Here is an 11670-nt window from a genome sequence, read left to right as displayed (position 1 = left end):
AGTTTGTAATTTTTATTATTTTAATGTGAATATACTCCTTGTAATGTGACCAAAGCATGTCTTTAAAAGAAAAGCCATACAATGAAAGCTGTCTACATATTAATATGTAGCAAAAATGTTTGTATATTTAAATATTTGTGAGTATATTTACCTCCTCATATACCATTGAAAGGAATAAAAAGTAAAATGAGATGGATTCAGCCATTCACTATCATAAGTTATTGGAATAAAAAGTGCTAAGAATAATCTTTTATCTTAAGGTATGAAATCAGAACTTCTTTAAAGTTACCTGGAACGGAACTGTAAACACTAAATGTGATAGCAAGAATTTCAGAAAAAAATGGTTTTATCGCTAATAATCTATTTGGTTATAGTTGTTAAAGCATTTAACTGGGGAAAAATTATGACTATTGTTGAATTATCAGACTTTTCTAAATCCTCCTGTTAAATCATTAGTCATTGTCTTAAACAGTATTACTTTTTATTTCTTCTTGTCCAGTTACAAATGTTTTAATGCCAAAGAACTATATTTCTGTCATAGGTTTTCATAATATTTTATTAAATTGCTAAATATGCTAACAGCTTTTGGTAGGTTGGGAAATCTGAGGTGAAATTGCATATTTTCACCCAAAGTTTCCAAGGAGCATGCTGTTTTGATTAATGGTGCATGGTCAAGATAAAGGATAAGATAAAATAAAGCACTAATTTGAAAAGTAATTTCGTCTGCTAAATTTATATCTGTCTCTATGGTCATTTAACAAATAATGAAGGTACACTTGAAAATCTTTCTAGAAGATAGATACCTACTTGGTATTAGCTTCTTCAGCATGCTGTCCTTAGTGAAGTATATGTAATAGGGCAGGGAGGGGGGTATATTTGGATCACAGTATTATCCCATAAGCTGCAAGGGAGGTTCTCACTTAAATTTCTGTCAGTTCATTCACCTCTCTCAGTAACAGTCACAAAGAAAAACATTTACAATTCCTCTATAGTGATAATTAGGAGGAATAAGGAAATACCTTTTTAGAAGCAGAACTAGTTCCAACAGACTTTAAAATATTGTTTCTTTTCCTGGTTGTAAAAATACTTGTAGTGCAGTTTATTGTATGTCAGTTATATATCCGTAAAGCTACATTAAAAAACTCAAAAATAGAACTACCATATGACCCAGCAATCCCACTACTGGGCATATACCCTGAAAAAACTATAATTCAAAAAGAGTCATGTACCACAATGTTCATTGCAGCACTATTTACAATAGCCAGGACATGGCAGCAACCTAGGTGTCCATCAACAGATGAATGGATAAAGAAAATGTGGCACATATATACAATGGAATATTACTCAGCCATAAAAAGGAACGAAATTGAGTCATTTGTAGTGAGGTGGATGGACCTAGAATCTGTCATACAGAGTGAAGTAAGTCAGAAAGAGAAAAACAAATACCGTATGCTAACGCATATATATGGAATTTTAAAAAGCAGTACTGATGAACCTAGTGGCAGGGCAGGAACAGAGACGCAGACGTAGAGACCGGACTTGAGGGCACGGGTGGAGGGGACGGGGAAGCTGGGATGAAGTTAGAGAGTGGCATGGACATGTACACACCACCAAATGTAAAATGGATGGCTAGTGGGAAGCTGCTGCATAGCACAGGGAGATCAGCTGGGTGCTTTGTGACCACCTAGAGGGGTGGGATAGGGAGGGTGGGAGGGAGACGCAAGAGGGTGGGGATATGGGGGTATATGTGTACATATGGCTGATTCACTTTGTTATACAACAGAAACTAACACAACATTGTGAAGCATTTATACTCCAATAAAGATGTGAAAGAAAGAAATAAATAAAAATGGAAAAAAGAAAGTATGTACATACCTGTTTTAAAAAACAAACTGGGGCTTCCCTGGTGGTGCAGTGGTCGAGGGTCCGCCTACCAATGCAGGGGACACGGGTTCGTGCCCCGGTCCGGGAGGATCCCACATGCCGCAGAGCGGCTGGGCCTGTGAGCCATGGCCGCTGAGCCTGCGCGTCCGGAGCCTGTGCTCCGCAACGGGAGAGGCCACAACAGTGAGAGGCCCGCGTACTGCAAAAAAAAAAAAAAAATACTGATTTTACATTTTGATAAGCGTTTTTTGACCCAACTACTTCAATCTGCAGAGTTACAGATATCCTAAACAGTAATTTTCTTATCTATTCATGGAGATTTTATTTAAACTTAGAAGAAGCTGTACGAAATAAATAAATAAATGCTGATTGTCCTCACTGAAATACACCGTATTTTAGTTGAAATTGCTTTTTAGGTTAAATTATTCAGTAATTTATCCTTCTTTCAAAAGACCTCATTTTATATTCACAAAAAGCAACTAACCAGTTATTATCAGAGAGAAATTATGCAAGCTCTAGTAAGATCTCTTTTTTGGTTTGGTTTGTTTGTTCGTTTAGGGGGGAGGGGGAGAGGTATAGAGTTAATTCTATATGTATTTTCCAGCAGTATTTAATCTTCTTCTTTAGTCCTCGGTGTGTCAATAGTGCCATTCTGAGGAAATAATCCAATACAGACAAAACATCTCCACCGTGGCCAACATAATTCCCTTAGAAATCAACACATGAACTGTATTTGGCATCTTTTAAGACAAATTGCTTCCTGGCTTTATATAAAATTGTATTCTTAGCTGGCAGGGAGAAGAAATGATAAGTAAAACAGATTGCTTCTGATCCAAATTCATGTATTAGATACCTTATTTTGAGAGAGGGGTTTAATCTAAATGCTCTTTCCCAACTCCGTATATAGCTCATTGCAAATTATATCAATCATGTAATTTATTTGAAAACCTATGAACTTCAACTCTTCCAGCATTGGCAGATTCTGTCTTAATCTGATGACAAACTCTTTTTTTTAAAAAAAATCATTGATGCATGATGTGATATCTACAGTTTCACAGATGACTTACCACTAGTAGTGTACTATTGCTGTCTTTCTCCATGGTACACACTTTTGATTTTTTAGTTTTGTTTTTCTCGTTATTGTAACCAAAAATATACAAAAGCTAAGATTCCAAATGCTTGAAAGGAGCACTAGGGGAATAGTATAAAACTGTATATCTCAAAGAAAATTAATATGTACTTTTATTTTGTTACATACTGGTGGCTCGTGGTCTTATACATGACTGTTTTACTGAAAAAAATAAATGCCCCTTAAATCCTATAGATTTGCTTCCTATAAACTTTGAGTACAGCACAGATGGTACTGCAGCACAGTTGGGAATGAGGGACATTAAATATTCTTGCCCGACTGCATAAACCCGGGAAAGGCTTCCCTTCCTATGTTTACACAAGTCTTAGTTTCAACTCATAAGAGAAACCAGCTCAGTGAAATATACCTCAATCATTCAAACTCTTTCATTATAAATTATACCATAGCATTTAGCTGTCAGAAGCTTTTAAATTATAAACTGAAGAATAATCTTAACTATTAGGCTTAAAGATTATGTCAATAGTCATTTCCTGTGCACATGAATGTTACTGAAGAAACACGCATTCCTGCCCTCTCAGGACCAAGAACTATGTCCATGGGGAGGTCTGGGGATGGGCTTAAATCACTTGTCTCTGTTTTTATGGCCATTGAAAACTGGGGGCCATTTAAAACAATGTGAGGTCTAAATAAGAACTGATTTTAAACCTTATTTTCAAATAAGTTCTGAAATCACTCAATTAAAAAACTTTAAATGTGTGCTATTATAAGGCATCTTAATACTTTACATAGATGGGTATATCATGTGGGTCAAATTTTTAAAATTAAGTTATATAATTTTTAAAGGCCCATGCAAGACTGTCTCTATTCTGTGTGTAGCACATCTGCACCTCCTGCTGACTGTAAGCCCCTAGACCAGAGTCCTCTTGAAATGTGGGCAATAAACAAGTGAAAAAAAGTGGGGTGCAATGGCAGAGACAGGAGAGTCAAGGGAGGGAAGAAAGGTAGGAAGCAGGAAGCTATTTCCATATCCTCCTTTCAGAATGAGGAGGCCTGTTCCACCCGTGTCCCATCAGGCTACAAGTGTGATGTTCTGGGACATACAGGAGAGACTGCCTTGGAAAAGAAACCTGACTTCAGGCCAAGGCCAATCACTCACTGTAATAAGCACTAGTGTTTGCCCTCAGTAAACTTCCCTTGCCTTATCCCTTTCTTCCCCTTAGGCTCACAAAGTTGATGTGAAATAATAGCTAAGAAAATACATGTCAGCAGCTCAAAGCAAGACAGGTTTGTCTTCTCTGGCTGGGTAGATGTTAGAAGAAGGTTAAAGATGGCAAGGTGAAACGTGACACAAAAACACAAGAAGCCATAAAGGAAAAGCTGGGTAATTTTGACTATAATAAAATAAATTCATAAAACAAAAGAAAAAAATGTAAACAAGGTGAAAAGACAAAAACAAACAAACAATAAAAAAACCTAGAGAAAAAAGTCACAACAGATGATAGTCACAGTAGTAATTTCCTTTATATAAAAGCAGCTCTCAGAATTTAAAAAGACCAGCAACTCAGTAGAAAATTCCACAAATGATATGAGTAAGTGGTTCATAAAAAGAAATCGAACAGCTAATATCTTTATGAAAAGACACACAACTCACCTATGATAAGAAATATAAATTTAAAAAGCAATGAAATAACATATTTCACCTATCAGAATGATACAAACTGTCCAGTTATAAATAAGTCCTGGGGATGTAATAGAGAGCATGGTAAATATAGTTAACAAGACTGTATTGTGTATTTAAAAGTTGCTAAGAGAGTAGATCTTAAAAGTTCTCATCGCAAGAAACAATATATAACTCTGTGAGGTGATGGATGTTAACTAAACTTGTAGGAATCATCTTGATATAAATCAAATCATTATGTTGTACCCCTTAAACTTATACAGTGTTATATGCCAATTATATCTCAATAAAACTGGGGGGTAAATGGGTAAGTGATGATGACTAATTTTTCTGGCATACTAGAGTTAACTTGTTTTAACCATAATGCTTGAGCATGTATGTTTTTAATGAAAATTAATCTTTGTAATTTTTATCCTCCTGCCTTTTTTTCCCTTTAATATTAAATGGAGAAATGTGAAATAAAAGAATGACACAAAGGTAAAATACCCGTTTTTGGTGAGGGTGGGGAAATGAGGCTTATAGCACTGTTGGAGTATACAAGCTTTTTAAATACAATTTTGCAGTATCTCTCAATATTTTATGTGTACACGTTCTGACTTAGCAATTCCACACTGAAGAATTTCACTAATAATATACGTACACTCACAAAAGTCTGTGAGAATAATTATTGCAGGTATTCATCACCTTTCACCCACACTCTGTAAACTTAGAAGTTTTCCCTGCCTTCTGTATTGGCTGCACCCAAGTAACCTATCAAAAATGCAAACCTGAAGATGTAATGTATTTACTTGTGCAAAACCATTCAGTGGTTCCCCATCATGTAAGAGCAGGTTTAAACCCTTAACTTGGCTTATGAAACCCCTACCTATATCACTGCCCACTGTTCTCCACCACTGCCTATTTTATACTTTAGTTTGTAGTAAACACACACACACACACACACACACACACACACACAGAGCTATTTCATGCTTCAGTGCTTTTGTTCATCAATCATCAGTTGGTCCACAAATATTTTCTTAATACTATGGCAGGCATTGTTCATTGCTTACTATATCAGTTAGGAATTGCATTCAGCTGCTAACAAGAAAGACCGAACCATACTGGCTTAAATAAATTAGGACTTTATTCTCTTATGTTAAAAAAATCCACAAGTAGGCAGTCCAGGGCTGGTAAGATGGCTTCGTAAAGATATCAGGGGCCAAGGCTTCTACTTATTTCTCCTTTGCCAGAAGTGGGTCACAAGGTCACCCTCAGTTATAAGGAAGGAATATCAGTCTGGGTTTGGTGGCAGTATCTGCTCTAGCTAGTTTAAAAGGAAAGGGGTGTCTTATAAGGTATTAGTGACTTACAGAATCATTGGGATGAAACAAACTCGGGCTGGATTTACAGGAACAATTTCCTAAGTCATTCCACGCAACTGGGCTGCCAAAGCAGTTAATCTTCTGCCGTGACCTGGACTCTGCCAGCCCAGTGGAAGCTGCCCCTGCAGTGACCGACTCCAGAAACATGCGGCCTTTGCTGCATAAATGCCAGCACAACGGATGCCTGGCAGCCTGCTTTTCTCCTCTCATAACTCAAGTTAGAATTCAGGTTTTGCACAGATGCATTTGATTGGCAGGACCTAATTCACACCCATAATCCAAGCTGCAAAAGAGTTTTGGAATACTATATAATACTTAGCTTTTCATCCTCTGAAGTACAGAAACATAGATAAAAGGAGGCTGGAGTAAGTACTGAGTAAGCCAGTTCTCAGCATCTACCACAGGAGGCAAGGGAAGCAGGCAAACAGATTGAAATAATAGGCTGAGCCCAAGGACTGGGCACGTAACACAAACAAAATCAGGGTTCCATTATCAGGGAAGAAGGCTGGCAATGGCTACGGGACGGCAATAAGGGTACCTGACACAGTCTTAAGAAATCAAGGAAGGCTTCCTGAGAAGGCAAAGAGGGACAAGAAGAGCAGTCTAGGCATAGGAAAAACCAGGTGAGAAGAACATGCTGCTTTGAAAGAAAGTGCCTGGGGAAGAAGGATGGATACTTCACATATATTATCTCATTTAATCCTCACAACAATCCTAGGAATAAGTTATATTATTCCCAATTTTCAAATCAAGGAGGACCTTGAAAGGTACATTAAAGGATCTGGATTTAAGGGTAGCCAGAAATCTTGCATAGAAATGCAGAGGTATTGGGTACCAAGGAGCTATTCCTAAGCAGAGAGGAGTACAGAGTTCCAAACAACATAAAACACCATAACTAAAAAATAAAACAAGACTGAGAAAAGTTATTTGCAATGCATGTAACTGTTAATTGACAAAAGATTAGTATCCAGAATATAGAAAGAAATCCCATAAATCAATTTTTTAAATTACAGATACTTCAATAAAAAATCGGGCAAAGCTCTGAAGGCTATGATTTACAGAAGAGAAAACCCAAATGATTAAAAACATGAAAAAAAATTTAAGAGAAAAGCAAAACATTCATAAAGTTATCTTTTCAACCTTATAGCAAATGCAAATTAAAATAACAGTAAATACTATTTGATATTTATCATATTGACAAAAATGTTAAATTCTGAAAAGAGCAAGTTTTTTTTTTTTTTTTTTTTTTTTGAAAAGAGCAAGTTTTGACAAGGAAGTAGAGCAACTACTTGGAAAGCAATTGACTATATTATGTATGAAGATGCATGTATCCTTCAACCCAGAAATTCAGCTTCTAGGGACAACGGTGTGCTGGGAAAGCTAATTGTTAATTATTCAAGCATTCAGGTATCTTGTGAACCAGTTGTTAGTAGCTTGAAATCGCCAAAATGTATTAATAGCGTGGATATCTGCAAATGCTACAAATCAGGGTTTTGTTTTAGGGGGTTTGGGGTTTTGTTTGTTTGTTGTTGTTTTTTTTTGGAGATCCTGTTTACCAAAATACCACCGGGCATAGAGAAATTCATGCATAAATACACGGAGACATCGTAGAAAAAACATTCAGAATCTACGCTGTATTTAAGTTTAACGGGGTGTTAATTTCAGGACATAATTTGTATTAGATCATCACTGAGGTAAAATAACATCATACTTTAACCTTAGTTTGAATTTTTCAATTACTTCCACATTCTCAACTCTCTATGTAATCATTCTTAAATAATTTTTTTTGAACAGTAATAAAAGTGTATTATTTCACATAACAAGAAGCTGGAGTGGCTCCCTGGCTGCTTAACTTGGTGACTATTCGATGTCTTTAAGTTGCTTGGTTCCTTTCCTTCCCACTTTGCCATCAACAGAAGCTCCCCTCATTTAACAAGAGGTCTGCAGCGATGCCAGGAATTCTTTCACCGTTGATCGATGATGATCATATCTAGGGGAAGAAGAGCTGTTTCTTCCCACATGTGCCTTTTCATCAAAGAAGAAAACTCACTGAAGTTTCCTAGCAGACTTCCCCTCAGGTCCCTTTGGTCAGCTTGAATAATTTTAATAACATTCCATTACATTCAGAATTTGTCATAGGATTTAAGTAGTTGTTTGCAAGGCTTACTTGTAACATAAAAGTTAAATTTTTAAACAGAAAAGGAAAACCCTAGGGTCTCACATTGACAATTAAAGCCACTCATTATTTTAGATCCGGGCAGAAATCATAAGTAATTTAGGTAATTTTCACCGAAATTATCTCGGTAAAGTTCATGTACTTCAAGTGTTTAAGAATCAACTTTCATTCAGATCAGTGCCCTATATTCTGACAACTTAATGTATTTTTCACAGATTTAGAACTTTAACCTTGACGAGAGGTATAAATGCTATGATTATCTTAATGTCAATATTATGTTTAAAAATAATCTCGCCTGAGGTAGAAGGATCATATATATGAAAGTCATGCATTTATGACTAGGGTCATTTACATTTCTCTTGCTTAACTCTATTTTGACATGCTTACCATAGAGCAAGGGAAAGCACAAGCATATGGTTATTATAGCCAACTTCCTTCCAGTTCCAACCTCATTTTTTGCTGCAAACATCTAGGGGAACCAGGAGGTTCTCCAAGTCATTCACTAATATGAAAAAGACTGAAGGCCAAATGTATTAATTTACTAATGAGATTTACATGTGTAAGTGCAGACTATAGATTCTGACAGCTTATAAGGAAATAATATTCTATATGCCCTGAATCCACACGTATGTCTATCTAAGAAATGTAAACTTTCTAAGATAATCCAAGTTATACTATCAAAAAATAGCTATTTTTTTAAAAGTTACTTTTGATAGGGACTTCCCTGGCAGTCCAGTGGTTAAGATTCTGCGCTTCCACTGCAGGGACCACGGGTTCAATCCCTGGTCAGGGAACTAAGATCCTGCATGCTGCATGGCGTGGCCAAAAAAAAAAAAGTTACTTTTGATAAACCACTATATCATATCCAAACCATGACACTTTTCCCTTGAAGTGGTGTTAGTTGTATTTGCAACTGGCAGCGTTAACTCACCTCAGCAACTTGGAGACCAGCAACCCCCAAGGATGTGCTCCTTGCTGGAGAATACCAAACACTTGTTATGATGCCAGTCAGGGAATGAAGGCTGAAGGGGCAAATCTTAGAAATGGTATATTTTTGCAGTCAGAAAAGAAAATGCACTACTTTAATAATTTTTCAACTTGATTTAATTTAATTATAAAATTGCATACACGTAAAAATCCAAACAGGAGAGAATGGTATACAATAAAAAATTAAAATATCACTTTCCCCACAAGCCCCAACTTTCACTCCCTAGAGGCATGCACTGTAAAGTTTCTTCTGTTACCTCTCAAAATATTTTATGTATAGTCATATAAATGCATGTTCTTTTTATTTAACCAAAAATGGGATTTTACTAAATACCTTCTGCATCTAGCTTTTAAAATTTAATATATCTTGAAAAAATGTCCAAATCAGCACATATTCATTTATTTATGCATTCAAGGGATATTTATTAAGTATTAGGTACTAGGAATAAAAAGGTAAGCAAAACAGATTAAGGTCTTTCCTCTCACAGAATGTATATTCCAGCGAGGGCAGCAAAAGTATATCTTTTTTTTTAGAGTATCATTACAGATTACGAAGGAAACAAAAAGGAGGATGTTTTATAGTAGACCCACTTTAGATAGGTGGGGCAAGTGTGGCCTCACTGAGAAACTGACATAGAAGCTGAGATCAAAGAAAATAATTAGTCACTCAAAAAACTGGGACAAGAGAATTCTAGGCAGGAGCAAAGGCCTTGAGATATGAAAATTGTTCGGCATGTTCCAAAAACTAAGCGTAGGCCAAGGTGATTGGTATGTAACAAGAGAGGGGAAGCAAGAGATGTGGTAAACCATGTGACAGGTGTGGATCTTTTTTCTCTTTTAAAAATATTTTGTATTTAATTTTATTGTGGTAAAGTATACATAACATAAATTTATCATTTTAACAATTTTTAAGTGTACAATACAGTGGCATTAAGTATATTCACAATTCAGTCACAAACCATCATCACTATACATTTCCAGAACTTTTTCATCATTCCAGACAGAAATTCTGTACCCATTAAACAGCAACTCCCATCCACTCTTCACCCCAGCCTCTGGTAACTCCTGTTTCACTTTCAATCTCTTTGAATTTGTCTATTCTAAGTACCTCATATAAGTGTAATCATACAATATTTGTCTTTTTTTTGTCTGGCTTATTTCACTTAGCATAATGTCTTCAAGGTTCATCCATCTTATAGCATATATCAGCGTTTCCTTCCTTTTTAAGGCTGAATAATACTCCATTATATGTATGTACCACATTTTGTTTATCCATTCATCCACTGATGGCATTTGGGTTGTTTCTACCTTTCGGCAATTGTGAATAACGCTGCTATGAACACTGTTGTACAAGTATTTGAGTCTCTGCTTTCTATTTTTTAGGTCTATACCCTGAAGTGAAATTGCTGGATCACAGGGTAATTTTATGTTTAACATTTAGAGGAACCACCATACTGTTTTCCACAGTGGTTGCACCACTTTACATTCTCACCAGCAATGGTGCATGGGTTCCAATTTCTCCACGTCCTTGCTAATACTTGTTATTTTGCTATTGTTTTTCAAATAATAGTCATCCTAATGGGTGTGAAGTGGTATCTCACTTTTTGAGATTAGTCTTGATTTACATTTTCTTAATAGTTAGTTACATGGAGCATCCGTTTCATGTGCTTATTGGCCATTGGTATATCTTCTTTGGAGAAATGTCTATTCATGTCCTTTGTCCATTTTTGAGCTGGATTAAATTTGTTGTTGTTGTTGAGTTGTAGGAGTTCTTCATATATTCTGGATATTAATCCCTTATCAGATATATGCTTTGCAAATATTTTTTTCCATTCTGTGAATTGTCTTTGACAATCTCTTGATAGTGTCTTTTGATGCACAAAAATTTTTAATCTTGGTGAAGTCCAATTTATGTTTTTCTTTTGTGGCCTGTGCTTTTGTGTCATTTCCAAGAAATTATTGACAAATCAGTAATAGTGGCTGCCACACCTGCCCACCCAGCAAAGGCCTGGTGAAGGTGGCTGCCCATGTTGAAATTAGGTAGTGGAAGTAATATCCTTCCAGTAGTCTGTGATGGCAGACTGAGGCCCAAGTCACTACTTAACGGAAGAAACAGTGCCCACTTGGGGCCCCAAACAAAGAATTTTCCCCCCTATTCTTGTCCTTCTTGGATATGACATCCTACCTTCACTCCATCCCTTGTGTATTAAGTAAACATTGGCCATGTCCTGCTTGGCTGGCATGATGGTAAGGCCCATCTGCTTTTCTTTGAGGTCTGGTTCACTCACAACTTGATCACCTAATCACATATGTTCTTCCTTTCTAAACTTCCATAATTATTTTTCTAAAATGAAAACTCTAATCATGTGCTTTTAATAATTTTTTAAGGCTAAAACTTACACCATGACCCATCATATGCTTCACAATTAGGCCCTGCACATTGTGTCACACTCCAGCCCCACGAAGGGGTTCAGAGGAAAGTTCAGTGCTA

This window comes from Phocoena phocoena, chromosome 17 (genome assembly GCF_963924675.1).
Source record: "Phocoena phocoena chromosome 17, mPhoPho1.1, whole genome shotgun sequence".
In the NCBI taxonomy this organism is placed as follows: Eukaryota; Metazoa; Chordata; class Mammalia; order Artiodactyla; family Phocoenidae; genus Phocoena; species Phocoena phocoena.
The sequence above is the reverse complement of the archived record's forward strand: the minus strand, read 5'-3'. Positions refer to the sequence as shown.